Genomic DNA, 6,310 nt, shown 5'->3' with positions numbered 1-6,310 from the left:
CTTCTTTGTTCATCTGTAGGTTCAAGGAATGCTATCTTTTGTGCTCTTAGAAACAGAGGTTTCAGCAATAACCAGGTGAAGGAGAACTGTGCCTGGTGATTTATATGTGCTGCTTTATGGGGTATGTCATAATGAGTGTGAAATACAACCACAGCTCATGTGCACCAAATCAGAAAACCAAATGACAGAAATAAAATATGCTGGAGAGAGACTGTCTGTCTTCATTTCCTGTTGTAAAATCGGGGGGAAAGTCAGATGGTTTAGAGAGGGCATGAAATGGGAAGAAGAAAAATCTAAACATGTAGAAGATAAAATATCTGCCTCCATCGGACAGGTTTTCCTTTGAGCACCCAGCAGTGTTGGCGGATCTATTGATATCTCCACTCTCCAGCTTTCTGTTGGTTTTGCTTCCCTGCAGAGATGCTGCGGAAGCTGTGGCCAGGAGGGGTGTTTGCTTTCTGCAAATCGTTTATTCGTTTATGCCCCTCTCAGAGCGCTCCTGTGTGTTAGAGGCTGGGCCGGCTCTTCCAGTTCTGTGTCGGCTGGGAGACGTGCAGCACTTTACTCCGTTGCAAGTTACATTGGAGGTTAAGTGCAGAGGGCTGTGGGAGTACAGGAAGGCGCCTTGGAGGAGGTGGTGTTTGAAGGAAGAAGAATCTTGCGGGAGAATATGGGAGACATGAGCCTTCCATGGAGCAAACCCAGAAATACTGGCCGTGGGGTTGGGGTGGAGAAAGGAAAACCCGGCCTAAAGTTGAACAGAGTTAAGTTCCATCAGCCTTGAGCACACGTGTTGGAGTACACTTCGAATCACACTGCTCTAGTGACAGAGTGAAAATAATTACAGCTGCTTTCATAGTGTGTTCATTGTGTCCTGGGTCCTCTGCTGGGCGTCCTGCAGATATTACTGAATATTTAACCTTCACTGTGGCTTTGCATGCTGGGAATATGCCCATTTTCAGATGAGGAAATTGAGGTTCACATGAGGCTATTTGTTGAGGGTCACTCACCAGCTGGACTTGGCCTGTGTCCCTAAAACCACGCTGCTTCCCTGGGGAAATAAGCTTTTCCTGTGTCACGCAGCCTTGGCGCCGTGGCGATCGGCCAGCTGGGCTGCACAGGGCGCCCTCATGCCCGCAGCTGCGTGGCGCCCCTTCCTCATCCGCATGTAGGAAGGCCGCCCGCTGGCTGGGGGGACCAACTGCTGAGATCAAACTGGAAAACCAATCGCATGAAAAAAGCTGCAAACTACAAACGGAAACTAACACTGGAAGTGAGATGGAGCTCACGGCCAAACAAAGACTAAACTGTAATAACTTCAAGAGGGCAAGGAGGACATTGCTACTATGGAACAATAACAAACTAAAAAAATACAAAATATTGACAAAATAAAACCTCAGAAATGGGCCCAATAGCAGAATGGACACAGCTGAAATGTAAAATAATATATTTGGACACAAGGCCTAGGAACTCTCCTAAGAAAGTAGAACAAAAGACAGAGATGTATTTTTTAAAATTGTTTAAAGAGACATGGACCCCACGGTTCTGACCTGCATCTTAACAGGAATCCCAGGAAGAGAAAACAGGAGGATTCCTGTGGCGGAAATGTTCTGCCTTTTGACTGTATCAATGTCAATACCCTGGTTGTGACGTTGTAATGTCGTTTCGCAAGGTGTTATCTTTGGGGAAAACTGGGTAAAGGCTACTTGAGATATATTTCTTACAACTGCATGTAAATATACAATTAAATCAAATAAAAATGTTTAAAAATGAATTGTTTGCTCCCTGTTACTGAGTTGTAAGAGCTCCTTATGTAATCAATACAAATCCTTTATCAGATATATATTTTGTAAATATTTTCAGTCTGTGGCTTGTATTTTAATTTTCTCTAAGAGTAAAGATTTTTATTCTAATGAAGTTCAATTTATCATTTTTAATAGTTTGAATTTTTTGTATCCTAAGTAAAAAAATTACTGCTTGTAACTGGTGTGGCTCAGTTAGTTGGGCATCCTATGCACTGAAAGGTTGCTGGTTTGATTCAGGTCAGGGCACATGCCCGGGTTTCGGGCTCGATCCCTGGTAGGGAACATGCAGGAGGCAGCCAGTCAATGCTTTGCTCTCACATGGATGTTTCTCTCTCTCTCTTCCTCTTCCTCTTTCTCTCTCTAAAAATCAGTAAAAATATTTTTATTTATTTATTTATTATTTATTTATTTATTTATTTTTAATATATCTTTATTGATTTCAGAGAGAGGAAGGGAGAGGGAGAGAGAGATAGAAACATCAGTGATGAGAGAGTCATTGATCGGCTGCCTCTTGCATGCCCTCCAACTGGGGATGGAGCCCACAACCCGGGCATGTGCCCTGACCAGGAATCGAACTGCAATCGCCTGGATCCTAGGCCGATGCTCAACTGCTGAGCCACGCCTGGCTGGGCAGTAAAAATATTTTTAAAAAATCATTGTTTAACCTAATGTCACAAAGATTTTCTCCTGTATTTTCTTCTCCGGTATTAGTTTATAGTTCTGACTCTGGAGGTAATGTCTGTAGCATACGCTTAGAGTTATTTTACATGTGGTATGAGGCAAGGGCGAAAATCTAGTATTTTCTATATGATACCGAATTGATCCCCTACCATTTATCAAAAAGACTATCCTTTATTCATTGAATAAACTTGACACCTTTTGTGTGTATAGTAAATTATAGAGCACCGAAAATATGAAAAGATATATAAGACCTATATAATGAATGTATAAAATATTACTAAGATAAATAAGGTCTAAAAAAATGGAGAGTTATACTGTATTCATAGATTAGAAGGCCTAATGCTAAGAATCAGTTTTTCCCGAATTGATCTCTATTCTACACACTCCCTGCCCAAATTATATTAAACTGTTTTGCAGAAATTGATGGGCCAATTCTCATATTTATATGTAAATACTTAGCCAAAACAGCTCTGAAAGGGAAGAACTCAGAAGACTTACACTACCTTTAAGCAGTGTAATTTCAAGATTTATTATAAAACTATAATAAAGACCTCTGGGATTTTACTGGGACTGTGTTGAATCTGTATATTAATTTCAGGAGAAATACTTTCCAATCCATGCATATGGTCTATATCCCCATTTACTTATTTCTTTAAATTTCGCCCAGCAATGTTTTATAGTTTTGCAGTATATAGTTATAACACATAATTAGTTAAATTTGTCTATACTTTTTTAGCCATGATAAATGGTATTTTTAAATTTTCAGTTTCTGTTTTTTCATTATGAGTATACTGGAATGTAATTTATTTTTACATAATGTGACGAAGCTTATTAGTTCTAATGGCTGTTAAGAAATGGATCCCCTTTAATTTTCTACAAAACAATCATCTCCAAATACTTTCACATCTTCATTTATACTCTTTTTAAAAATATATCTTTATTGATTTCAGAGAGAGGAAGAGAGAGGGAGAGAGGGAGAAAAAAACATCAATGATGAGAAAGTCACTGATCAGCTGCCTCCTGCATGCCCCTTGCTGGGGATCGAGCCCGAAACCCCCTGCATGTGCCCAGACCAGGAATTGAGCCGGGATCTCTTGGATCATAGGTTGATGCTCAATTGCTGAGCCATGCCGGCTGGGCTTTTACACTCTTTATACATGTTATGTATTTTTCTTGCCTTGTTGTACAAGCTAGGGCCTCCTCTAATATGTTGAATAGAAGTTGTAAGAAGTTATCTTGTTTCTGTTCTTAGGGAGGAATCATTTAGTCTTTTATAATTAAGCATCATGCTAACCAAAATTTTTCCTTGGATATCAGCTTGAGCAACATTTTTTTTATTCCTATGTGCTGAGAGCTTTTAAGAGTTTTTATAGGATTTTAGCAACATTCCCCCATCTATTGATATGATCATATAGTTTTCTTTCTTAGTCTATTAATATGATTACATGGCTTGACTTTTGAATATTAAGCCAATTCTGCATTCCTGGGATAAACCCACTTGGTATGATGTGTTATCCATTTATATATTGATGAACTTGATTTGTTAAAATTTTGGTTAAGATTTTTGCATTAATGTATGAGGAATATTGTTCTGTGGCTTTTTTTTCTTGTAATGTCTTTGTCAGGTTTTGATATCAGTTGAGAAATGTTTCATCATCTCCTGTTTTCTGGAAGAGGTTGTATAGAGATGGTATTAATTCTCCTTTAAATGTTTGGTAGAGTTAACTAGTGAAGATATTTGGGTTGGAGTTTTCTTAATGGAAAAGTTTTAATGAATTCAATTTCTGTAACAAATTCAGGGCTAGTCATTGTACCTACTTTCTCTTGAGTGAGCTTTGGTAGTTGTATCTGGTATGGGCTGAATATTGGCCTCCTCAAATTCTAATGCTGAAGTCCTAACCCTCAGTTCTTTATAATGTGACTGAGTTCAGAGGTAGGACCTTTAAACAGATAATTAAGCTAAAATGAGGACATTAGAGTGGGTCCTAATCCAATATGACTGATGTGCTTATAATAAGGGGAGATTAGGACACGGACCTGCACGAAGGAAAGACCATATGAAGCCCGGAAGAAGATGGTCATTTACAGGCCAAGAAGAGAGGCCTCAAGAAACCAACCCTGGCCCTGGCCGGTGTGGCTCATTTGGTTGAGTGTCATCCTGTGCACCGAGAGGTCACCGGTCAGGGCACATGCCTGGGTTGCGGGCTCGATCCCCAGTCACAGCCGATAAATGTTTTGCTTTCACACTGATGTTTCTCCCCCTCTCTCTCCCTCTTCCTTCCTCTCTCGGATTCTAGCTTAAAGAATTGTGAGGGGGGGAAATGTCTCATTGATTAAGCCCCCTGGTTTGTAGTGCTTGGTTATGGCAGCCCTAGTAAAGTAACAGTCTTTCAAAGAATTTGTCCATTTCACTAAGTTGTTGAATTCTGTAGCATAAAATTGTATTGGAAATGCAAGTCAAAATTACAAGGCATTCCTCCTCTCATTCGTTAGGATGGCTGCTATCAAAGAAATAAAAAGAAAGGAAACAGCCAGTGTTGGAGAAATTGGAACACTTGCGCACTTGTGATGGGAGCGTAAGCGGGTACAGCCCCTGTGGGAGAGTGGCTGTTCCTCAAAGCGTTAAAGTTAGAACTAGCCAGCAGCCCCCGCCTGGGGTATACTCGGAGCCGCTGAGACCTGGCGTCGGCTCTGGCCCGCCTGTTTCCGCGGGAGCGTTATTTATACTATCTGAGATGTGACGGCCACCCAAGCGGCCAGGGATGGGTGAGGGAGAAAGAAAACGGCGTAGAAGGGAGCCGGAAAGTTCACCCCAAGGGGGGACATCCTGGCCGTGCTTCAGTGTGGTGACTCCTGAGGGCGTCACGCTGAGTAAAATAAGCCGCTCACAGCGAGAGCGCCGCCCGGTCCCAGCGGTGACGGGCCCAGAGCAGCCGCCCAGGCGCGGGGGATGGAGGGGACCGGGGGTTACGGTCAGTGGGTTCAGAGTCTCAGTTTTGCACGGTGAAAGGGTTTTGTGGATGGTGGTAGTGATGTACAATATTACAAGTGTAATACCACTGAACTGTACGCTTAAAAATGGTTGAGTTTTATGTAATACGTATTTACCACAATAAAAAAATTGTTCCAATATTTCCTTTATTCTTTTAGTCCTGATTATAGCAGTTTGTGTCTTCTTTCCCCCCTGATAATTCTGACTGAAGTTGTTCAATTAAAAAATATTTTCAAAGAACTCACTTGGGTTTTATTGATTTTCTCTATTTTTCTTTTCATTTTCCATGCCATTGAATTCTGCTCTCATTTTTATTTTCTTATTCTAAGATTCACTTGCTCTTTTAAAAGTTTCTTCAGGTAGATGTTTGGATCACTGATATTCAGACCTTTGAATGTTTTCTAACATGAACATTTAATTATATACATTTCCCTCTAAGGAATGCTTTAATTGCATCCCACAAATTTTAATAGGTTGTATTTTCATTTTGTGCATAATATTTTCTATTTTCCCTTATGATTTCTTATTTGACCCATAGGTTATTTAGGAACATATGGTTTAATTTCCAAATATTTGGGTATTTTTCATATCTTTGTGTTATTGATACTTAGTTTAGTTCTGTTTTGGTTAGAGAACATGACTTTATTTCAGTTCTTTTCAGATTTACTGAGGTTCGTTCTATGCACCCAAGCATAGTCTCTCTTGGTGATGTTCTACGTCAACCTGAATGTTCACCCTGCTGTTGTGTGGACTCTTTCACAGATACCAATTAGGACGGGTTGGTTACGGTGCTGTTTAAGACTTTTAAATTCTTACTGGTTTTGGGTGTCTT

The sequence above is a fragment of the Miniopterus natalensis genome, chromosome 14, assembly GCF_054644295.1.
Source record: "Miniopterus natalensis isolate mMinNat1 chromosome 14, mMinNat1.hap1, whole genome shotgun sequence".
Classification (NCBI taxonomy): Eukaryota; Metazoa; Chordata; class Mammalia; order Chiroptera; family Miniopteridae; genus Miniopterus; species Miniopterus natalensis.
The sequence above is the reverse complement of the archived record's forward strand: the minus strand, read 5'-3'. Positions refer to the sequence as shown.